Here is a 24,593-nt window from a genome sequence, read left to right as displayed (position 1 = left end):
AAAATCATTAACATGTCCCCCTCATGTGAAAATGTCACACGAGATGGGACATGTTAATGCAATACCCAAAAACTTTATAACAATATTTCAATTCCGATATCAAACCTCATCCCGCCACTGGATGAGGTTTGTAAAAAAAAAATCCCTTACCCGCCTGCCCGTTGGGCCCGTGCGCCGGCCCGAAGTTCGCACGGGCCCCTCAAAATCCTGGTCGATTGGAGAGATGATGGCCTTAACAAGGCCTTTAATTAATGGCGGGCACGCGTCCCGCTGCATAGCCGACCGAAATATCGCGACGCCGCGCGCTGACGTCGGGACGCTCGCGCGATGTCAGCGGGCGACATTTTAAGCGCTGGCGTGCGGACTCCGCCACCCGCACACCAGCCAGAAGGTTCTATGACTTTGCCATGTCTTCTCTCCATTCTTGTGGTCATTGCAGCCTCAGTCACTTCCTGTTGAGTCATTTGAATCCATGCCAAGGGCCCTTTAATTGGAAACCCCACTTTTTAACTGATCCAGGCTGCCTTCCCTGACTGTGTGCAAATTGACAGCCATTTTTCCCTACATTACAACAGCGACCACACTTCAACAAATACTTAATTGGCTGTAAAGCAGATTGTGCGATACACAATAGAAATGTGAGTCCTTGTTTCTTACAGAACAGACGCAATGTTCCATTCCCCATGTGCATTGAGGTGAGAGTCCTCCTATTTGTTTTAATGGTCTGGGATTAGGGAAGGGAGCAGTGGAATTAAGCAGGCATTACAAAGCATGACTGCAATCTTGCCAGAATTTTCAAGTCACATGAATGATGTCAGCTGTAATAATTCCATTTTTATGTTATTCATTTTCAAGATGTGGGCGAGACCAGCGTTTATTGCCCAACTCTAATTAGCCTTGAGAAGGTGGTGGTGAGCCGCCTTCTTGAACCACTGCAGTCCATGTGGTGTAGGTACACCCAGAGTGCAGCTAGGAAGGGAGTTCCAGGATTTTGATCCAGCGGCAGTGAAGGAACAGTGATATATTTCCAAGTCAGGAGTGCCATTGTCAGGTGAGTGGCTTGGAGGGGAGCATACTGGTGGTGGTGGCCCCATGCATCTGCTGCCCTTGTCCTTCTAGATGGTGGAGGTTGCAAGTTTGGAAAGTGCTGTCTAAGATGGCTTGGCAAGTTGTTGCAGTGCATCTTGTAGATGGTACATGCTGCTGCCACTGTGCGCCAGTGATGGAGGGAGTGAATGTTTGAGGGAGTGCATGTTCAAGATGGCAGATGGGCTGTCGATCTATTGGACAGGTTGCAGAGCCTCAAGACAACCCATAGCCAGAACGTGCCAGCTTCTTTGAGGTGGGGTTGGAGGTCAAAGGGGAGAAGAAAACTCAAAACAACAAAAGTATGAACAGTTTGCAAAAGTCAGCCCCAGTGTTTCATTTTTACATCTCACAAGCACACAGATAAGGTTCCTGACCGGTTTGTTTAAGTCAAAAATACAGGAATCGGTTAAGCAACACTTCCCTTCAGGAACCACCAGAGAAAGCACAATAAAGAGCCATCCAATCAAACAGACCGAGCTGTTGATGACACGCCTTCTAAACTGCAAGGCCTGAGGGGCAGGTCTTTTATTTAACCCAGCAATAACACACGCAAGAAACCGCATTAGCTTGTAGATTTCCGGCTCTGAGCTGTCAGCCTGTTTACTACATCAACTTTATGCATGACATGCTGGTTTAGCTAAACCACTGTGCGTACCACAAACTGATGCTTTGTCACCCCTGCACTTGATTGCCAGGAAGTACAAAGAGGAGAAGGGTGGGGGAGATGGGGAAGGGAGTGTGGCCGAGGAGACTGGGGGAGGTTAGGAGAAATCTGCTTCCCGTCATATGGTGTTCAGGAACTACTTGCCCCAGTGCACATGAGTATCAGCTTTTCACAAAAGGCACAATGACAGGAAAGTTTTAAGCCATAACTTAACCACAATGCTTTGAGTTAAGGGGTTACTCACACAGAATGACAAAACGGTTGAAAGACTTAAACAGATGGGTTGAAAAGGAAAGAAACTTAAAGGTTCTTAAAGGGAAAGAGGTAACATGAAAAATAAAATCAAGAAAGAAAGTGTGTGTGAGGAAGTTTAAATAAAAACAAGGTTTTCGGGTATCTGTTACTATAATAATAATTCCTCTGGGATATTTAACATCCACCCAAGCTTTTCAATGAGGCCTCAGCTAAGATTTCAACTGATGGGCAACGCTTCTGGCAATGCAGCACTTCCTCAGCGCTACATTGAAGTGTCAGCCTTGATTACATGTTCAGGAAAAAGATTCACAAGAATGGTTCCAGTGATGGGGAAGTTCAGTTTCATGAATAGATTGTAGAAGCTGGGGCTTAAATCTACAACTAATACCTTGTCAGCCTTTCCACCCCACCCCCACTAGAGCTGTACCTTGAGTGTCCTGCCATCCATTCTTAATTAGCACTTTTCTTAGATAATATCACCACCTTCAACACCTCTTTGATCCTTTTGTCTGTGACATCTTTTGATTATCTGCTCCTATCACTGCTTGCTTGTCCCTACAACCACCCCACCCTCAACTTCTCTCCCCCCCCGCCCCCCACCTTAAACCAGCTTATATTTCACCCCTCTCCTAACTATACTTCAGTTCTGTTGAAGGGTCATGAGGACTCGAAACGTCAACTCTTTTCTTCTCCGCCGATGCTGCCAGACCTGCTGAGTTTTTCCAGGTAATTCTGTTTTTGTCCTGGGAATAGAGGCTATTAAGAGATTTGATAGAGGTTTTCAAAATCATGAGGGGTCTGGACAGAGTAGATAGGGAGAAGCTGTTCCCATTGTTGGAAGGATTGAGAACCAGAGGGCACAGGTTTAAGGTGATTGGCAAAAGAGGCAACAGGGACAAGAAAAACTTTTTCCACAGCGAGTGGTTAGGATCTGGAATGCGCTGCCTTGATTGTGCGGTGGAGGTAACCCAATCATGGCTTTCAAAAGGGAATTGGATAATCTTCAAAAGAGATAAGATTTGCAGGGCTGCAGGGAAAAGGTGGGGGAGTGGGAATAAATGAGCTGCTCTTGCACAGAGAGCCAGCACAGACACAGTGGGCTGAATGGCCCCCTTTTGTGCTGGGACCATTCTATCAATTGAAGTTCTGGAGTTGGACCTGAACTGATAGTCCCCTGACTAAGAGGTGAGAACGTTACCCACTGAGTCAAGCAGAACAAATCAATGCAACCACACTTAGAATATTCCAATGCTTAGTGACGAAAGAGCCTTCTTATGTACATTAACATGGTCTTTTGAACCATCTCCATTGTAACAAGTTCCTCTAGTTGTGAACAACAACATTTAACTAGATTTATTTAAAAACTCAATGTGTCTCCACAAGGGTAGTGTCTGGAATGGAGAAGCTTAGCTATGGGGCAAGGCTGGATCGGCTGGGGTTGTTTTCTTTGGAACAGAAGAGGCTGAGAGGAGACTTAATTGAAGAATATAAAATGATGAGGGGTCTAGGTAGAGTGGATAGGAAGGCCCTATTCCTGTTGGTTGAGGGATCCATAACCAGTCTGTAACCATAAATCCATAGATTTAGGGTAAAATGTTTGATGTTTTGAGGGCATTCAAGGGGAATTTTTTTCACCTAGAGAATGGTGGGGATCTGGAACTCATTGCCTGAAAGAGATAGAAACTCTCATCACATTTAAAAAGTACTTGGATATGTACTTGAACTTTCATAACCTACAGGGCTTTGGACCAAGAGCTGTAAAGTGGGATTAGGCTGGAAAACTCCTTGTCATCCAAAGTGGATATAATGGGCCAAATGGCCTTCTTCCATGTTGTAAATTTCTATGACCATATGGGATGAGCTTTGACAGCCTCGAAAAGGCCTCTTCTTGTCCATAGCTTAACTACTAATTGCAAGTATGTGGTGTTGCAATGATGTGACGTGTGCATGTGTGATATTAATCTTTAAATTCATTGGCTGGCCAAGACAACTTCTAATGGAATTTCACACATACTAATGTCAAGAACTACTTCAAAAGATGAACTGAAAACAATACTGGCTGTTACCATTTGTATTTCTATGAAGATACAGAAAGTCTACCAGAACAATGGCTACATAGAAAGTGTTCTTCCTAGCTCCTCACAAGGAAGAATGCTCCATTTAGATGTATGGCTGGGACATTACAAAAACTAATCACGTAGGCCATAAAACAATAGCCATGGTCTGTCCAGACATGAGCTAATCAATTACCTTCTGAAATCATTATGGGCAGACAGGACGTGTGACCAGGATAACTATTTTGAAAATTCTGCCTCAGCCAGATACCAGTGAAGGACTCATAAACGGTGAACTCGCTATTTTTTGCCTTTTATCAGTGAATTATAATTCGGCCAAAGAGTAAATTCTTACTGTAGAACTTGTAATTTTGCATTTTGCATGCTTGTTTGTGTGTGTGTGTGTGTATGTGCATGCGCGTGTGTGTGTGTGTGTGCGTATGTGTGCGTGCATGTGTGTGTACGTGTGTGTGTGTGCATGTGTGTGTACGTGTGTGTGTGTGTGTGTGCATGCGTGTGTTGTGAAGGCCAGGATGTGGGTTTACCTTTTTAAATATCTTTATATCTTTACCTGGGTGGGTTTTTAGCTCAATAAAAATTAACCCCTTTTGTCAGACTGGTTTCTTTATAATCAGTGTGTAAATGATTAAGAACAGACATTGAATTAATGAGTTCATTCGTATACATTGCAAAAAACCCTGTTATGGTTGATCGAGGAGTAGGAAAGAAAGAGCAAATCCTGACTTGTGTCTCCCTGGTCGTAACAATGGAGGAATTCTTTTTTAGTGCCTCAGATTTTGACACTCCTTAGCTTCTTTGTTCCTCCCTTCCTCTTATAACCTTTAGTCATTTCTAAACCAAACCTGGTGTCAACTTGCCACCGCATCTTGATTTAACTTATTTTATCACCTACTCTATTCAACCCTGCTGCTACCGCCCTTCAGCTCTGTTTCTCAATGATGAACCAAATGGTTGCTCAGGTCTGGGCCTATACATAACTCCAGCCCCACTCCAACATGCTTGACTCCTAACTGCCCTCTGAAGTGACCCAGGCCCTCAGCTACCATAACGTTTCAGTAAGAAGGCCTACTAGCACCTTCTGAGGATAGGTGGGGCCAGGCAACAAATGCCAGCGACGCCCACACCCCAAGAATGTATCAAGAAAATCATCTCGACAGGCTCTCCAGCTTCTTTGCATGTTGTGGAATTTGTGTTTCTCTTATCTTTCCCTGCCTGGGCTACACTTGGCATCATTGTGCTTTCTCCAAAGAACAACACAGGGTATAGTTTAGAGAAAGATTGACGACACAAAAAGATGATACATTCATGGAAGAAAAGGTGGTTAACTCTGATTATTACAATGCAATATATGGAATTTCATAAATGTTGTAGAAATTCTTTAAAAAGGTATCCTTCAGTCTTCAAGGACTTATCATCAATAATCATTTATTCAACTTGTTTCAAAGCACTTTGGAATGCAGTGACCACTCTTATGTAGGCGCATGCTGTTACGTAGGTTAAAGAGGGGAAAGAGCCTGTTCAGAAGCAGGAAGTTGCTGAGCAATCTATGTCTCATCCATCCTTAACAGGAAGTCTAGGACGCATGCAGCAAACGCAGCTGCTCACAGAGCAGAGAAGCCAGACACAGCATGGAGAACGTTCCACCCGCTCGCTATTCGCACTCTGCAATGTGGAAACCCTGCGCAGTGTAGGAGAAGCAACATTTCAGGGTAAAGAAACTTTATTGACTGGTTTTACGATATTAAGTGTGCTTTGTAGAGTGAACAGGCCTTTTTTCGCATGTACATACACCAAGCTCACACACACATATACACACAAACACTAGTGACGTACAAACTCACACACACACACACACAAACACAAATATTCATATACACACAGATGCACACTCTTACAAACATAAGAATTCATACAAACACTCACATACACACTCGTGCACACACACTCATGCACACACAAACACTGATGCACCCAAAAATACTCATGCATACTCAACTACAAATGCACACAAATATACACTCACTCATACACACACATCCAAACACAAACACGCACACACACATACTTTCTGGGATGAGTTATTTGAGCAGTAGCAGGTTAATTTTGCCCCTTCATATTCCAGGGCTCCTTTGACCTGGTATAGAAGCTTCTAGACATTCCAAAGTGCTTTGCAGCAAATGAAGTGCTTTTGCAATTTAGCCACTGTTGTAATGTTGAAAACTCAGTAGCAAAGGGGTGCACAGCAAGATCCCACAAACAGCAATGTAGTAATGACCAGGTAACATGTTTTGATGATGTTGATTGAAAGATAAATATTGACCAGGATGCCAGGCAGACCTCCCTTGCTCTTCTTACAATAGTGACGTGGGATCTTTTACATCCACCCTGAGAAGGCAGACAGGGGGACAGGGCAGTTTAATGTCTCATTCAAATGGTGGTACCACTGACAGTGCAACACTCCCCTAGTACTGCAGTGAGCATGTGAGTTTAGATTCTCTGCTCAATTCTCTGGAGTGGGGCATGAGCCCTCAACCTTCTGACTCAGTTTGATAAATACTGAGCCATGGCTGACTCCTTTCAACCTGACCTTCTATAACAAGTGACAGAAACCACTTTGTTTTTGTGCTCCTCCAAGTAGTACTGGACAGTGGGACACCAGGAGGCCATTTCCAGCTTCCAGTCTGGGTGTAATTGGACAGAGTGGATCAGCCGCCCATTCTCACCCCACTGATTCCTGGAGGTTGAAGGTCAGGCAGGTTCCGAAAGGGAGACGGGATCGACCTGCTCCTCCGGATTACCCACCCAACCAATCAGTGAAGCCAGAGACCTAATTGCCCCCTCCCCCACTGTTTGTTCAATCACTCCAGGTACAGCATGCCTAGATGGAGACTGAGACTCCCCTCAGTCCACTCACTCCAAAAGCATGTTCCCTGCTCAATCAGAAATTCCTTTGTGAATAATTTTTAACAGTTGAATATAGTGACACCAGTATGGAGATGGATCGGTAATAATCAAAATTACTAAAACAGGTTATCTGGCCATTATCACATTGCTGTTTCCGGGATCTTGCTGTACACAAATTGTCAGCTGCAGTTCCAACAATAGCAGTGACTACACTTCAAAAATACTTCATTTGCTGTAAAGTACTTTATTGGGACACCTGGTGATCATGAAAGGTGCTATGGCAATGCAAGTCTTTCATTTGTCCTTTTCCCCTGTCAGTCAATGCTGCAAATGACTTGGGTTGATTTCACACACAAGATTTGTCTTGTGTAACCATCCTCCACACACTGCATTTTGCTGGAGACATCATCCTGCTTCAATCTTGATGTTCTGTTTGCTGTAGTTCATAGAGTCTCTTTTTAACCAGACTCTGTAGACTGTTTGCTAGGAAAATTAGACTGGCTTCTGAGTCCTGCCATAAACCTCATCCCACCTCACTGGCTGATGCATTGGACCAAGGGGACGAGCATGGTGGTAGGCATGTGTGTAAGTTTTGGCTGCTGGCCTGTTGGTTCCCTGGCTTCATTCTGCCCCAGGCCATTTTATGGAGGTGGATTGGGAAGGGGGTGTAGGGCCACCCGCCCTCAAGCAGTGGTTGGCCAATTGACCTCATTAAAGGCCCATTAAGACCTATTGTCAGGGGCCGACTGGAATATTCCGGTTGGCCTCCAGGTTCCCAAGAGCGTTAAGGAACAATGTAGTTGCCTGGAGGCCACCTCCCAGCAGCAGATCAGGAGACCAACGCTCCACATAGGCTTAGAGGCCATTTCCTGCCTGCCTGGCTTCAGTTCCTGAGGCCATTTTTAATTTAAAGTTATAAAAGTTGGAGAGCTGGTGCTTACCCTCACTTACCTGTCAGGGCAGCCTGCTCTTCCTTCCGAGCTGCAGAACATCCGATTGGTCCTCCAAGAACCCACTGTTACCCTTAATTGAAGAGTGAGACTGCCCTCTGGCCATGACTTGGTCAATTCAGGGACACTCACAGCCGGATTCTGCTCCCCACAAATGGGCCTCTGGCCCCCGTGTAACCTTGGTGGCCGGATTCCAAAGAGCCTGGGGAAAATCTTACACTCTGATTTTTAACAGAGTCAATGTTAACCTGTTTAAAATAGCTACCTCAATAAAGTGCATAAAGCAGCTTCAAGTAGCTAAGGTAACTAAATTCCCCTCTTTATAGGCTCATGTGTGCAAAGTCTTGTGTTCGCAGTGGGTAGCTTCCTTGCCCCTGAGGCAAAAGCTCCAGCTTAGAGTCCCACTCTAGCACCTGATGGCCAAGGAAGGTGCGTTCAAAACACGGCCGGACTGGCTGAGTATCAACTTGTAAACCCTTCCAGCGCACACCAGTTGCAGGCGGTAAGAGTGGGAGAGATTCCTGATCAGCCATGTGATGGAAAGAAATTGCAGCCTCACTCATCACTATCCACTGCTCCAGACTGCAACATGCATGTAAAAGTGTATGTTGCCACGGCAACTCAGACCCCCTGGGGTGCTGGATGGCTGATGTGGATCAAGTTGGTGCCAATGGCACAGGGTTCAATCCCCTCCTTTGTCCTACCTGTGGTGGAAGTTGTGGTGCTGTGGGTGGGACCTGCCTTCAGGTGGAGAACTAAAGAAGAATAGGTTAATGTGTGGTACAGAGCCATATAGACTTTGGAGGGATGAGGGCTGAGTACTATTCTGGGCATGTATGTGGGGTGGGGTGGGGTGGGAGGGGTGGTGGATGGCACTGCTCAGACTGGCCTCCATGACCCTGCAGCAAGAATCTCTGCTCCTGTTTGTTATTCATTTGAAACAGCAAAGTTAAAGAGTTAACATAGAATAATATAACACAGATAGAGGCCATTCAGCCTATCATGTCGGTACCAGTCTTTGAAGGAGCCAGGCAATTAATCCCACTTCCCTGCCCTTTCCCATTAGCCCTGCACATTTTACCCCTTCAAGTATTTATCCAATTCCCTTTTGAATCTGCTTCTACCTCCCTTTCAGGTAGTGCCACCCAGGTCGTGACAGGCTCTTTTTCCACTTTCAGATGATTCCGTACATGACGCTGGATATATTTCAGATGTCTTATGTCCTCAGGGTAAAATGTTGTCTAGTTACAAGCCTGTGAAGCATGCTGGGATATTTTAGTATGTTTGAGGTGCTATATAAATGCCAGTTGTTGTCATTCGCTCTTGGCGTGTGAGCATCGTTGGCTAGGCTGGCATATATCATGGGCTGACAGCACAAGCCATTTTATTCCACCATGATTGTTGCGCCTCGGGATGATTCAGTGCATCAAACGTGCAAGTTGTTGTTGCTGCAGATGGTGGTGGTGGTGCCTTGGATCTTGCCAGTTGCCCTTGGGCGTGGGTGCAAATCCAGACCAGGCCAATTTTATGAAAGCCCATCTTTATGGTTTGCCCGAAGGACCCTCCTGGTGGTGAAGCATCAAAGCCGCTGCTCAGTTGGTGGAGACCCGCAGCGCTGGACTTCCTCTAGTTTGATTGTTAGACTAAAGGGTCTCACTCAGGGGTGTCACCAAGACAGACAGTGTGGGGAATGGAAATCCCAGGCTGCGGAAGTAAGGGTGCACTCCTCTAAGGCTTACCTTCCACACAAACAAATAGTTCTAACCACATGTGCTCACCCTTTTCCCAAAACCTTTCACCCCCTTTTTCCTCCTCGACATGGTTGTAGTTGAAAGAAGAGACACTGAGTGAGAGTGTTCATGGAGTTAGGCTTCCATTAAGCATGGAATACCTGTTGAGCACAACAGCTCTGGCCTGCAGTGGTGGTGCAGTGGTAATGTCACTGCTTTAGAAATCCAGGGACCCCAGGCTAATATGCTGAGAGCATGGGTTCAAATGGGAGCTGGTGGAACTTAATTCATAAATCTAGAATTGAAATTATGATTGTTTGTTGGTTAATAAACCCATCTGGCTTTACTAAAAAGGAAAGGAATGAAAAAAAAGGGTCTGAGTGGTAAAAACACAAGCCTGCGTCCTTCCAAGTTCCAATTCACATACTCAACTTTACATGAAGCTTCCGTCACCACTGAGTGCTGTAACACAGGCCATTACCAGCAATAGGTGATCCAGTATGGGAAAGTGATTCATTCTCAAGCTCACTGCCTTGACAAATAGGAGGATTTGTTACTGTAAAACATAATGACTGTTTGTGTCATCATCAGGGGGTTTGGGCATAGAACAGCTATTAACTGAAAAAAGGGGGAGCAAGGGGGTTTTTGTTTTATTCATTTATGAGGTGAGAGCCCATATGACTGGACCAGCATTTATTGCCCATCTCTGTTTGCCCTTGAGAAGGTGGTGGTGAGCTGCCTTCTTGAACCGCTGCAGTCCATGTGGTGTAGGTACACCCACAGTGCTGTTAGGAAGGGAGTTCCAGGATTTTGACCAAGCGACAGTGAAGGAATGGCGATATATTTCCAAGTCAGGATGGTGAGTGGCTTGGAGGGGAACTTGCAGGTGGTGATGTTCCCATGTATCTGCTGCCTCTGTCCTTCTGCGTGGTCGAGGTTGTGGGTTTGCAAGTTACCATTAAAGCTACATTTAACAAACATAATAGAAGCTGAATGACTCCCTGGACTGACTCAGTAACGCCCCCATTGGAATATCCTCTGGTGATGTCATCATTTCTCACTTTTATGTTTACATTAGTGTGGTGACTGTGGCACTGAGCGAACAACCCAGAGGTTGTAAGGTCAAATCCAACAAAAGCCAAATTGAGAAATTTAATTCAATAAACCTGCATTAACCTTGTCATTTCTCAGCTGGCAGCAGTAAAACTGACCAAGAAAGACAAACCTTTGCACTAATGTCCTTCAGAAAAGGGAATATGCCACCCCCTGCCCTGTTAGGCCTTCATATGACTCCAGCCACACACACACACTCTGAACAGTGCTTAAAGCAGGTGACAGGGGTCTCTCCCACTGGCTGTACAGCCAGTGAGCGCCCCGTGTTGTCTCTTTAGTGTAAAGCCCACCGCATTCAGTGCCTCGGGCACTTAATTGGCCAGCAACAGGCCTTCCCTGGGATCAAGAGCCCTAGGGGCGAAAATCCCTCTCCCTGAGAGCTGCCAGCCAATCAGAGGCTGTCAGCTGGCCATTGAGGGCAGTGCCAGTGGGAGCAGTCACCCAGGGCCCACTTAAGGGCCTCAATTGGCGGCAGGACCAGAAGGCCGTTCACAAGCCTTCCTGCCCCAGACTTAATCAGGGCAGAGACAGGAACATGGTGGGGTCCCTGACTGCCACTCTCCCACCTAATGAAATGCCTCCCCCAGCCCCAGCCACCAAACTCACCTCAGAGCTGGACGGCATCAAATTCCGCCCTCTATCTGATTGACTTCTGTTGTCCTCTAAAAGGTGAAGGGAAGCTCCACCACCACCTTTTCAAGGCAACAAGGGAAGGGCAATAAATGTGGCTCTACAAGCATTGCCCACATGTTAGCATAAAAAGAACTGTTATTCAAACCAAAACCACAGAACAATATCAATCAGAATTCTTTATCAGCTCTGTTTTTGGTACTGACTCATGTTGAGGTTCTGGTCTATATATACTTGACCTTGACACACCCTGATCCCCCCTGGGATGGTGCCCCATTGTACAGAACCTGTCCTTTTCCGAGATATGCTTTATGGGCCCAGGTCTCTCTCTAAGCCCTTACCCAAGTGACTATTCTTCATATGTGAGCCTCAACAGTAAGTAGTGGAAGGCTGGTCGACTGTGGGGCACTTCACAGCACGGCCAAAGCCACATCCTTACTCGCTGTCCACACATATAAGCATTCCAGCGCTGGACTACTGGAGCACTGGATCACTGGAACCCTGAATCATTGGATAGTGGCCTGGGGCATAGCTGATTCAGTTTGTTTTGCTGAGCCCAGTGCTGCTGAAGCCAATTGCAACACCTCAATTGTTAATGGTATGTTAGTTATATTGTTAAGGTAAACAGCATTGTTTAATTAAGTATTTCAAGATCTTATAAAGAGAAACCGCTGGGACATTGGGTTGGTAGATGGAAAGCAGACATATGCAATGCTGCATTCTGCAAATAAACTTATTATCAAGAAAAGGGCTGTGTCTAGTTTCATACTTCACGAGGTGGCTTGGGATCAGATTGTCATCAGTCACCAGGCTGGGTTTCAGTGGAAGGAGTTTGCATTTCTCTCCTGCCTGTCAAAACTCCAGGACATCCCAAAGCAGGTTGATTGTTTTTTGGATTACAGTCACTGTTGTTTTGTAGAAAACAGGGTGGCAAATTTTCACACTGCAAGATCCCACAAGCAGCAATAAGATAAATGACCAGATAGTCTGCTCCTTAATGCCAGTTGGGAGGGGAGGTAATTAATGACCAACATCCACCCCACCCCCCACCCACACCCACTCCCCCCAACATACCCCCACCCACCCACCCACGCCCACCCCCTGAAACTGCCCAGGAAGCTTCAAGAGTTTCATTTTTACAAGAAGCTACTAAGTTCTTGCAGGGGAATTTTTGATCTTTGCATTATTATTTCAGGGAAACTTGAAGTGAGACAGCTTCCTCCTTATTGTAAATTGTAGTCACCCAAGATGGTATAACGTATTTTGGTAAATACAGTGCCATATTGCTAGCATTATTTCCTGGCTTGACAGAATCATTTTTGCAATGCGTTTGTTGCAATAAGGAGTGGTGAACTGTTTGATGCCCACATGGAAACCCCTACATCATTTGCCTTGACACCTCATCCAGTAGCTCAGTTAGTTAAGGTTTGTGTACTCGAGTGACAGGGAATAATTTTCCTGGTCTCTGCTGGGTTGGCTGTAACGGTCGAGGCAATGCTCTTAACTTGATTGAGAGGGAATTCCCAATCCCAGTCCCTCCATTGAGAGGGAATTCCCAAACCCAGTGCCTTCATATGTGTGGGTGCGACATGAAAACTCTCTCAGGCTTAGCTATGAATTCCTTGCTCCTGGCATAGTTGCTGTCAGATGTTACACTTTTGCCTTATTCATTTGTGGGGTGTGAGCATGACTGGTTAGCTCAGCATTTATTGCCCATCCCTTAATGCCCTCAGGAAGGTGGTGGTGAGCCACCCTCTTCAACTGCTGCAGGCCATTTGGTGTAGGTACACCCACAGTGCTGTTAAGAAGAGAGTTCCAGGATTTTGACCCAGGGACAGTGAAGGAAGGGCAATATAGTTCCACATCAAGGTGGTGTGTGGTTTGGATGGGAGCTTGCGCATGGTGGTGTTCCCATGTGTCTGCTGCCCTTGTCCTTTGAGGTGGTAGCAGGTTTGGAAGGTGCTGTCTAAGGAGCCTTGGTAAGTTTCTGCAGTGCATCTTGTAGATGGTACACACTGTTGCCACTGTGCGTTGGTGGGAAACGGAGTGAATGTATGTAGATGGGATGCCGATCAAGCGGGCTGCTTAGTCCTGGATGGTGTCAAACTTCTTGAGTGTTGTTGGAGCTGCACTCATCCAAGCAAGCGATGATTATTCCATCACACTCTTGACTTGTGCCTTGTAGTTGATGGACAGGCTTTGGGGAGTCAGGAGTTACTCATCATAGACCTGCCTCTTGTAGCCGCAGCATTTATATAACTGGTCCAGTTCAGTGGCTGGTCAATGGTGATCCCCAGGATCTTGATAGTGAGGGATTCAGTGATGGTAATGCCATTGAATGTCGAGGGAGATGGCTAGATTCTCTCTTGTTGAGAATTGCCAGGCACTTGTGTGGTGTGATTGGCGCTTACCAGCCTAAGTTTGAATGTTGTCCAGGTTATGCTGCACGTGGGCATGGACTGCTTCAACGAAGGTCTCTTGGATGAAGTGCTGGAGGATTGTGACTGTGCTCAATGTCAGCCTTGACTCAGTGAGTAGCGCACTCACCTTTCACCCAGGAAGCTATGGGTTTGGGATCCACTCCTCAGACCTGAGCGCAAAATCTAGGCTGACACTCCAGCGCAACACCGCGAGAGTGCTGCATTGTTAGAGGTGCCGTCTATCAGATGATGTTAAACTCAGGTCCCATTCTCTCTAGTGTACAATTGACCCCCTGACATTATTTCAAAGGAGAGCAGGGAAGTTGTTCCCAGTCTCTTGGCTAATATTTATCCCCAAAACAACATCATTAAACTAAATTCTCTGGTCATTACCAGATTGCTCTTTTAGGGATTTTGTTGTGCACAAGCCGGCTGCTGCATTCCCCACATCTCAACAGTGACTACACTTGAAAAACACTCTTCTTGCATTTGGGGGTGTGCTGAGGCTGTGAAAGGTGCTATAGAAATGCAATTTACACCCATTTTTTTTTTGAATTCCTAAAATGGAATCTAACATCATTGAGGAATTACCCGAAAGTGCCCGAATCTCTCCAAGCCGCCTTGTTTATCAATCCCAATATTGAAGATCAGCGTGTGTGAGCGGCTTTTGCTTTTTGTTATCAGTTGTGAGTTACTTATCTCTCATACCTGCAATTTCTCTGCAAGAGGTTAAGGAAAATCCCTTCAACTTATTTTCCCAAATCATAAATTCTACACGCCATGAAGTGTCGGAGATATCTGCAGCTTAAGTCAAAACAAGGCCGTACCCCACTGCACATTTAATCTAATTAAGTGCCAATGGTACTCGAAAGTGCTTCTTCACTGGTTGCAGAGTGCTTTGGAGTATCCTGAGGTCAGGGGATGCACCTTCCATAAATGCAAATCTTTTTTTTTATAGACCTATCAGAAGGGTTTTTATTTAGTTTCTCATATTCACTTTCCAGATGAGGCTGCTGATACTTTCTGATCAATGGTTACATCCAACAGCAGCTGTTAGTCATTATTTTCCTGTTATCTAGTTTTCTATAAATGTCGGCGTTCCCAGCACCCGCGCATACCTAATTCCTGTTTCACTCTGGGATGTATTCTGTGCTGCAACTGGAAATTCTGATTGTGTGATGTATCAAACATTCCCGTCTGATCCAATCCCAGGACTGCAATCTTGATGTTGCGTTTGACTCCAAGATAAGCTCCCGGTCACACCTCGCACCACACCTTAAACATTCACTCCCTCCACCACCGATGCACATTGACAGCAGTGTGTACCATTTAAAAGATGCACGGCAGGAACTCACTGAGGCTCCTTCAACAGCGCCTTCCAAACTCGCGACTGCTACCACCTGGAAGGACAAGGGCAGCAAAACTCCCTTCCTAACAGCACTGTGCATGGATCTACACCACATACACTTCAGTGGTTCAATAACCACTGCAGTCTAGGAGATATGGTGGTGTAGTGGTGATGTTACTGGGCTGGTAATCCAGTAGACCCAGGCTAATGACCTGGGACATGGGTTCAAATCCCACCATAGCAGCTGGTGGCATTTGAGTTTAGTTAATAAATCTGGAATATAAGGTTAGTCTCAGTAATGGTGACCATGAAACTATCATCAATTGACATAAAAACCCATCTGGTTCTCTAATGTTCTTTAGGGAAGGGAATCTGCCACCCTTGCATGGTCTAGCCTCTATGTGACTCCAGACCCACAGCAATGTGGTTGACCCTTAACTGCCCTCTGAAGTGGCCCAGCAAGCTGCTTTAGTGCAAGGGCAATTAGGGATAGGCAACAAATGCTGGCCTTGCCAGCAATGCCCAAATCCTGTGAGTGAATACTTTTTAAAAAATCAAGACAGCTATTGCCCAATTCTCCCCTGCCTCAGCTCGTCAGCTGCTGAAGCCTTCATGCATGCCTTTGTTACCTCAAGATTTGAGCTTTTGAATTGTCTTTTGGGGACCGCCCACCTTCGAATCTCCTTTTGAGCTCATCCAAAACCCTGCTGCCTGTTTCTTAACTCCCACCAAGTCCCATTGGCCCTCATGCTTGCTGGCCTACATTAGATCCATCTCTGACAATGTCTTAATTTTAAAATTCCCATCCTTATTTCAAATCCTTCGATGTTCTCTTCTTTCCCCATCTCGCTAACCTCCTCTAGCACTACAATGCTCTACTTGCACAAACCTGGCTTCTTATACATCCCTGATTTTAAATGCTCCACCATTGGTGTCCTTGTCTACTGTTGCCTAGGTCTTAAACTCTTGAATTTTCTCCCTAAACCACTCCACTTCTCTCCTTTTTTCCTCCTTTAAGGCGCTCCTTAAACCCTATTTCCTTGACCAAGCTGCCCTCATACCTCCTTACGTGGCTCCATGTCAAATTATGTTTGAAAGCAGCCCTGTGAAGCGCCTTGGGATGCTTCACTATGATAAAGATGCTATGTAAATGTAAGTTGTCACTGTTGTTGTTATTGGGTGGGGAGAGTAAAGACGTTAGGGTGACAGTAGTCGGCTGACGCAACACTGACCAGAGAATGAAGTTGGACTTCCTGGTTTTGCACAACATTCCCATGTCCATGAAACCACAGCCTAAATGGAATCATGGTCTTCAACTCAGAGACACTGGGAGGAAAGCGGGGGAACCAGACAGAACAAGTAAAATCCAAAAATGAGCCGAAAGTCTTAAACAAAAAGAAAAAAATGCTGGAAGTACAAGAACTGCAGAGCGCTCGCCCAGCCCCACAATCAAATCAGACTAAGAAATCTAACCATGTGAGACAGGCTGCACCAACCAGTGCACAGTCAGCCAATATCCTTCCACACTGCAGTCCAGTTTCTCACATAGTGGCAGCGAATCGACTGCTCCCCAATTAAAATGCTCGGCACACTTATTTTATGTAAGTGGCAAGTACAAAATCATTATTGCTACTAATTTGTCTTAAATGTGAGATAGTTACTAATAAATCCAATTGGGGATTCAGGAGAAATTTCCTTATCCAGAGAGTGGTGAGAATGTGGAACTCACCACCACAGGGAGTAGCTGAGGCGAAGAACTTCCATGCACTTATGGGGAAGTTGGATAAACTCATGGGGGAGAAAGGAATAGAAAGTTACTTTGATGGGGTGAGATGAAATAGAGTTGGAAGAGGCTTGTATGAAGCATAAACACCAGCATTGACTAGTTGGGTCGACTGGTCTATTTTTGTGCTGTAAGTATTATGCAACAAAAAAAACGCAGATTATTCAGCATCAGTGAAGGTGAAAGGCCAGGTAATGTTTCAGATGTAACCCATTGATTAGCAGTTATTGCGGACGATCTGGGAATCAAGTAATGGGTACGGTGTGGGGTCAGGAATGGGAGGAGTGCAACTGTTGTTTAGGTTTGGTTAAAGTAAATGGAAGCAAGTTCAGGAAGTATCAGAGGAAACTGGTGTCGGTAACAGATGTCAAAAAGCCTCGGGCTTTCCTCAGAAACAAGGGGTGTCAAACACACGGTGAGAAAACAAAACCCAGCGTTCATCGAACTAACAGACAGAAGAACTTTCATAAGGATTCATTTGGTTACCAAAATCTCACTCTGTCATTTCAGCTCACCCTGAACGTCCCTAGGCCTGATGAAGTTTATTGGTTTGGAGAAAAATGAAATTAAATCAGAAGGTGCTGAAATTAGTCAGAAGGTGGTAAACAGCCAAGATGTGTACTGATATTTAGGGCATGTGCCTTTCATCTGAACTGAAGATTAAGAAAGGGAAGCTGATGTTTCAGTCAGACTGGACAAAAAGGGGAGAAAGCACAGAGTCCTTGCTGCAGTTACCATATTTCTGACATTCCAACAGTAACTACACTTCAATTTGTAAAGCGCTTTGGGACACTCTTGAGGTCATGAAACGCACCATAAAAAGGCAAGCCTGTCTTTCTTTCTTAAGTCCAACTGTGATCTTCACCCAAGACATCAGTACACAAAATGATGTTGAGATTGAGTCCCCGGCGTGTGGCGTGATCTCAAGGGTCTTGCGTGCACACAAGGGCCGAATCTTGTGCCCGCCCTGCCAGGGCAGGCTTGGTGACAGGGTGGGAGTTTAATCAGGTGGTGAGTGGGCACCCCGTCACCCTCTTGCCTCTGCCATGATTAAGCCTGTGGCGGGGAGGCCCATGAAGGCCCATCCCCCCCCCGCCTGCCACCGGTTGAGTGCCTGAAGGGGGACTTAATGCCACTTAAGGGCCTCATCCCACTGCCACTGGCATTAACCTAGTGCCAAGCAGGTGGCTTGCCATGCAGAGAGCGCCACAAACAAAGCCTGGCATGTTTGCTCACAGGGTCCCGGGGCGGGGGGGGGTCCTTTGTTCAAAGACACTCAGTGCTTGATCAAGGGATTCAAAATTGGGAAGGGGGAGTTGCAGAAAGCCAATTCACCCTTTGCTGCTGATCCCCTGCCCTCGCAAGGCAGCCCCCTCCCCACCATCGCTCATCTGTGCCTGAGTCCCTCCTTGATCCAAGGCCTTGGGTGGGTGCAGTACCGGCATCAACCACCACCTCCTCGCTAGCACTGCTGAGTAAAGCGACTAGCCTCTGACTGGCCAGCACCTCTCAGTGGTAGGACATCCAACCCTGAAAGTCCTTGATCCAGAGGAAGGCCCGCCTCCGGCCTATTAGTCCCTGAGTGGCACAAGATGCGGCGTGCCTTCCCGAAAAGCGGCAACACAGGCAACACAGCCGGCCGCTGCCAAGACCCCTCGTCGTCTCCAAAAGACTCCGCCCAAGATCTGGGTTGAGGTTGGTTCAAAGTCAGTTCATTCCGAATCCTTTGAGCAGAGGTCCGGAGAGGGAAAATTCATCAGTTTGAGGACGAGCTGGGTTTAATCGCAAGTGCCTCAAAGTCCAGCTAAGAAGGACAAGGGCTGAAGGCGCATGGGAATCGCCACCACCTCCAAGTCACACACCACGCTGACTTGGAAATATATCGCCGTTCCTTCTGCATAACTGAGCCAGAATCCTGGAACCGCTCCGAGCCAGGACTTTACAGCCCTGCCATGGTGGGTCTCCCCTGGCGGATGCGGTGAGCCATTTAAATCTCCATTCAGTTCAGTGGGACCGTAATATCCCGCCAGGCGGGAGGGGGCATGAAATTCTGGCCCAAGAGTACACTGATTACGGTGGTAGTGCAAAGTACTTTGCTCTTTAGATAATGATCCGAGTCTCTGTTGAAAGCCATATGTTGAACCTGTCTCCAGCACACTCTGAGGCAGGGCATTCCCAGAGCCTAAACACTTGCTGTGTGGAAAAAGCATCTCCTCGTGTCGCCATTGCTTCTTTTGCCAATCACCTTTAATCGGCGTCCTCTGGTTCTCGATCCTTCCACCAATGGGAACAGTTTCTCTCTATCTAATCTCATGATTTTGAATGCCGCTATCCAAACTCCTCTCAACTTCCTCTTCTCCAAGGAGAACCCAGTTTCACCAGTCTAACTCCATTTGATTGGGTTCTCTAGAGAGCACCTTTTCTGCATGTAAAGGGCCTATAGAAACACAAACTCTGCGTGTTGCTGCTGATGTATTTATATAAAGAGATCTCTAAGTGTGGCCTAGCACCGGGTTGAGGTCTGACAAATGGGGGCGTTTATTTCTTTCCATTTTGGAGTGACTGCCTGTGTCACCATCATCAAGCCGCAACACACGAAAGCTGGAAAGTTCAATGACAACTTACTCATACCTACATGAAAATAGCAATTCCTAACGAACAAGAAAAGAAGTAAAATCCAACGGCCGCAAAATTTGAAAGGTTACAATTTGTCACTCGGTCTTTGGGCATGGGAACGTGGGGAAGGTTAAGGTAGAAGGCGGTGAATAACATTTCAACAAGCCTGAGGTTACATGGCCTTAAAACCACGAAAGGTACTGATAAGATTGATGTTTGGGCCTGGAATTCAAGGGCACAAATCCCAGGTTCACAAGTGCTGAGCGTGGGAAAGAACCTGCCCTTTCCGCGGAGTACGCGGAGCAAGCTCCCGGAGAAAGGGAGCTGATGCTGAGTTGATCTAAAAAGAGGAACTAGCTTGACATTTGTTGCAAAGGGAGATCGAGGGGTAGACAGATAACAGACACCAATGTTTCAAGTCACAATAACAACTTGTGTGAAACCCTAGTTAGACCACAACAAGTGCTACATGCAGTTCTGGTCATCACAGAAGGTGCAGTCACACTCAAGAAGATGCAGAGAAGGTTTATGAAAATGTTGTCAGGATTAGAGAATCTTGGCGATGAGGAGGGGGCTGTTTTCTTTGGAACAGGGGAGGCTGAGGTGAGATTTAATTGAGGTGCATAAGATTATGAGGGGCCTGGACGGAACTGATAGGAAGGGTTTATTTAGCAAAGAGGTCAATAACCAGGGGAGATGGATTTCAAAGAATTGGTGCAAGAATTAGAGGGGAATTGAGGAGAATGTTTTGTTCATTTGGACTGGTTGGTGGGGCTCTGAAACTCACTGGCTGAAAGGTTGGTAGAGGCAGAGAGCCTCGATGCATTTAAAAAAACACTTGGGTATTCACTTGAGCTGTTGTAACCTACAGGGCTACAGGCCAAAAGATGGAAAGTGGGATTAAGCCGCCTGGCTCTTTCTCGGCTGGTATGGATGCAATGGGCTAAATGGCCTCCTGTGTTAAATGTCTACGATTCGATGATTCCAAGTGGATCAACGAACTTGCTGTTAGGATTAAGGAATGAGCTTCCGCAGGATTAACTGTGAGGCGTATATCACTTTTGTGATGTCCCAAATTGGCCATTTAAAAGAACCTTCTTGTCTCTCGCCCCACCATTGGTGACCATGCCTTTTGGATGTCCAGGTCCCTGGAATTCTCTCCCTAAATCTCCCCATGTCACTCCTCCTTTAAACAGTTGCTTAAAACGTTCCTCTTTCATCGGGTTTTTGTTCACATCTCATATGGCTGAGGTGTCAAATTTTGTCAGAAATGTTGCCCTGTGATGTATCTTGGGGGCAGTTTTTCTGCATTAAACGCACATTGTTGTTGTTTCTGTCTGGGCTGGAGTCTAGCTCAGATCCCAGAGATAAGAGCCTCACTGCCTCACCCCCTTAACCCTTAATGTTATGTTTCTTCTTTTTAAAGAAAAATAAAACATTTTTCTGCATCAATTAATATGCAAACTTGTTAATGTTACAAAGTTTAATTTTCTTCTAACTTAATGTTAACAAACAAGTCAATTTTCTGTTTGTCCTGTTATTCCAAAGAAAATGACTTTAACCATAATGTTTTATCAGATCAAGGTTTAATCTCCTCGTATAACTTGATGTGTTGGGCTGATCCTGTTGCAAGAGGGGATTTTTTTTTCAGTCTTGCAATAAGATCCTGCAGAACTCGCTCAGAGACCCAGGGGCTGAATACTTTGGTGGGAGGATGTGTGTGCAGTGCGAGATGGTTAAAAGCCGACATCCTTCACTGAGGGGGTAAAAAAAGGATGTTCTGATCCGAAATTGGGCAGAGACTGGATCGTGTTCCCTGTGTAACCAGCTGGCACCCTAAAGATTCAAGTGTTCCTGATGCCAGGTTGTGCTTTATGCACTATTACACACCATTGTCTTGCTGAAAAGCAACACTACAATCCAACAATTCTACAGAAAGTCACTTTCACGAGTGCCAGCACACACTTAAACAGGCTGTGATGTGACGGGGGTCTGTGTTTGCGATTCCTTCACATGTTAATGGGACACGGGCTTGTGATTCCCCCACACTGTGCCGGGATGGGGGTCTGCTCCTGTTATTCCCACACTGTGCTGGGATGGGGGTCTGCTCCTGTGATTCCCCCACACTGTGCTGGGATGGGGGTCTGCTCCTGTGAATCCCCCACACTGTGTTGGGATGGGGGTCTGCTCCTGTTATTCCCACACTGTGCTGGGATGGGGGTCTGCTCCTGTTATTCCCCCACTGTGCTGGGATGGGGGTCTGCTCCTGTGATTCCCCCACACTGTGCTGGGATGGGGGTCTGCTCCTGTGATTCCCCCACACTGTGCAGGCTGGGTAAACCCCAGCTTCATTATAACACTCCATCGTGCTGGAGAGCAGGATGATGGGCTGAATCCCAGATCAGTTGACAATTAAAGCCCGGGGGACCATTGGAAAACCAGGAGAGATTGAGCAGTGAATCTCAGGAGGGAGGAGGGAGAATTGGGTTGCTGGCTCTGAGCCCTATTTTGAGTGCTAATTCATCACTAACACGGAAGTTGCTGCAGTCTGATCTCGATATCCAGAGCTCTGACAGATTCAGCTACAATAGGGAAGGTGGAAAAGCTTTGTTAAACTTTTATGCATCACTGGTTAGGCCTCAGGTGGAGTATTGTGCCCAATTCTGAGCACCTCATTTCAGGGAGCATATCAAGGCCTTGGCTGGAGAAGATACAGAGACGATTTATAAGTACCAAAGATGAGGGACCTCGATTCTGCGGACAGACAGGAGAAGCTGGGGCTGTCCTCATTAGAGCAGAGAGGGTTAAGAGGAGATTCACTGGAGGCATTCAAAATCATGAAGGGCTTTGAAAGAGTAAATAAAGAGGAGCTGGTTCTAGTGGCTGGAGGGTCAGCAACCAGAGGACACAGATTTTAAGAGAATTGGCAAAAGAACCAGCAGGGGAGATGCGAAGAATGTCTTTTGCACAGCGAGTTGTTATGATCTGGAATGCGCTGCCCAAAAGGGCGATTGAGGAAGATTCAATCGTAACTTTCAAAATGGAACTCGAAAAAGAAAAGTTTACTACTTGGAAAGAACCACGGAGATAGAAATAATAAAGTAGACTTTTCAAAGAGCCAGTACGGGCACAATAGGCCGAATGGCCTCCTGAGCTGTGTCATTCTTTCATGGGGAGCTTCTGAGTCCATCACAAGGCAGCAGTCAATGGTTTCAGGTGACATCATCCACACCTTGGCTCAGTCAAAATCTATTCATGTGCAAGCGGGCCCTTTGTTCCTCAACTGAGATCTGAATCTAAAACAAACACAGGTTTCATCATCTGATGCTCTTAAGGTTCTGTTGGTTTCGGCGATGCCCTGTGAAAAAGGGTGAGAAAGGTTTTCGAAGCCGTTGACATCAGTTCTGCAGTATGGGTTCTAAGAGAACGAAAGATCATTTATATAGAAACAGAAAATGCTAGAAACGTAGTAGTTGTAGAGAGATAAACAGAGTTAACATCCCAGGACAGTGACCTTTCGTCAATTCTGAGCCATTGACCTTTTTAGCTCGTGACTTCCCAAAGTGCTTTATGGTACAGTGCAGCCAATGAAGTACTTTTGAAGTGTAGTCACAGTTTTGACAGTGAAGTGTGCATTTGTTCGCCTTGGCATATTAATTGCACTCTGTGGTTAGTGAGCTGGTTAGTGAGACGCTACTAACTTAAAACCCAACCTCCAATAGATGTAACGTTAATTCCTTCTGCCTTGGCAACCTGGAACTGCCTGGACCAGTTAGAGCTGTTCATGATCTGAATCATGTCACACCAGGCATGCTGACAATTTATTCGCCTCTGACACAGCCGGCCTTCCCTGTGCCTTTAGTGCTATCTCCTGTTACAAAGTACCTGAACTATAAGCAGTGCTGTATGACTCTCAGGACATTGCAAAGCGCTCTACAATAATGGGGGAGAAGGGAGAGTGAGATATTAACCTTAACTTAATCCTCAGGAGTTGATCATTCCAGACATTAACCTGCTCTACAGAGTAGGCAACCTGAACACCCACCCAGAGTCAACTATGGGGGACCCTTATTTGCATTTATCCAATGTCATTTGAATACGGCTGAAATTTAAATTGGATGGTCTAAATTGGAAGCCACTGTGGCTTTTCTGGCTGGTGAAATTTCCCTGGTGGGATTTGGAGGAGCAGGAGCTTCCCCCCCACCGACCCACTTCCTTCCTATCCCACTTATCGAACATAAAATTCCCTCAAGACGGGTGCAGAAGCCGATCTCCTAGTTGGCGACTGCAAATGGCCTTAAGGTGGACACCAATGGGCAGTATTCTCTTTCTCTTTAACCCCAAGATTTATGGGATCCTCAGGACATGGAAATAAATCCAATTGGCGAACCTGCAGGGATCTTCTGCATCCACCCCCCCCAACTCCCCACCTCTTTAACTGTTGCCCTACCTCCACAATCTCCTCACTGGCAGCGGGGGGCACCTTCCAATTGGTCCAGCAGGGAGATGGGTCAAGGTTATTGGGTGGGAAAGGGTGGGATCGAGGTAGTGGGCAAGTTGTTCTGCCCCAAGCTGCTGCACACTTTAAGATAAAAATCCAGGTTTCATGGCCCCATAATGACTCTCTGAGATATTAGTATCAGCTTCCTCTGAAATCCCTCTCTTCCAGTTCAGAGCTCCCTATCTCTCAATCCAGAAAACTGTGTTAAATACTTCTAGGATGTAAATGTCAGCATCTTGGCCTTATTGGCCTTTGAATCGCAAGCAAAAATATTACAGATGTTGGAACTCTGAAATAAAACTAGCACATGATGGAAACACTCAGCATGTCTGGGGGCGTCTGTGGAGAGAGAAACCGGTTTGCGGTTTCAAGTGGGTGCCTTTTTGTCAGAACTGGAGAAAGTTAGAGATGTTTGCAGAGGCAGGGAAAAGGAATGGGGATAAAAGAACAGAAGGGAAACCCCAGGATAGGAAGGCAGAAAGAACAAAATGGAAGGCAGAAGAGACTGGGATCAT

General features: G+C 46.1%; 1 protein-coding gene across 1 annotated transcript in view; it reads left to right on the top strand.

Moving 5' to 3' along the window:
* Positions 1-5,672: 5,672 nt before the first annotated feature.
* Positions 5,673-24,593, top strand: part of LOC144688993 (tyrosine-protein kinase JAK2-like) — an 88,991-nt gene continuing 70,070 nt past the window's right edge. Inside the window, exon 1 of the mRNA XM_078556080.1 lies at positions 5,673-5,792. The gene's annotated coding sequence lies outside the window, so the exon portion shown is untranslated. The remainder of the gene's footprint in view (positions 5,793-24,593) is intronic.

The sequence above is a fragment of the Cetorhinus maximus genome, chromosome 13 (assembly GCF_964194155.1).
Source record: "Cetorhinus maximus chromosome 13, sCetMax3.hap1.1, whole genome shotgun sequence".
Classification (NCBI taxonomy): domain Eukaryota; kingdom Metazoa; phylum Chordata; class Chondrichthyes; order Lamniformes; family Cetorhinidae; genus Cetorhinus; species Cetorhinus maximus.
The sequence above is the reverse complement of the archived record's forward strand: the minus strand, read 5'-3'. Positions and strand labels throughout refer to the sequence as shown.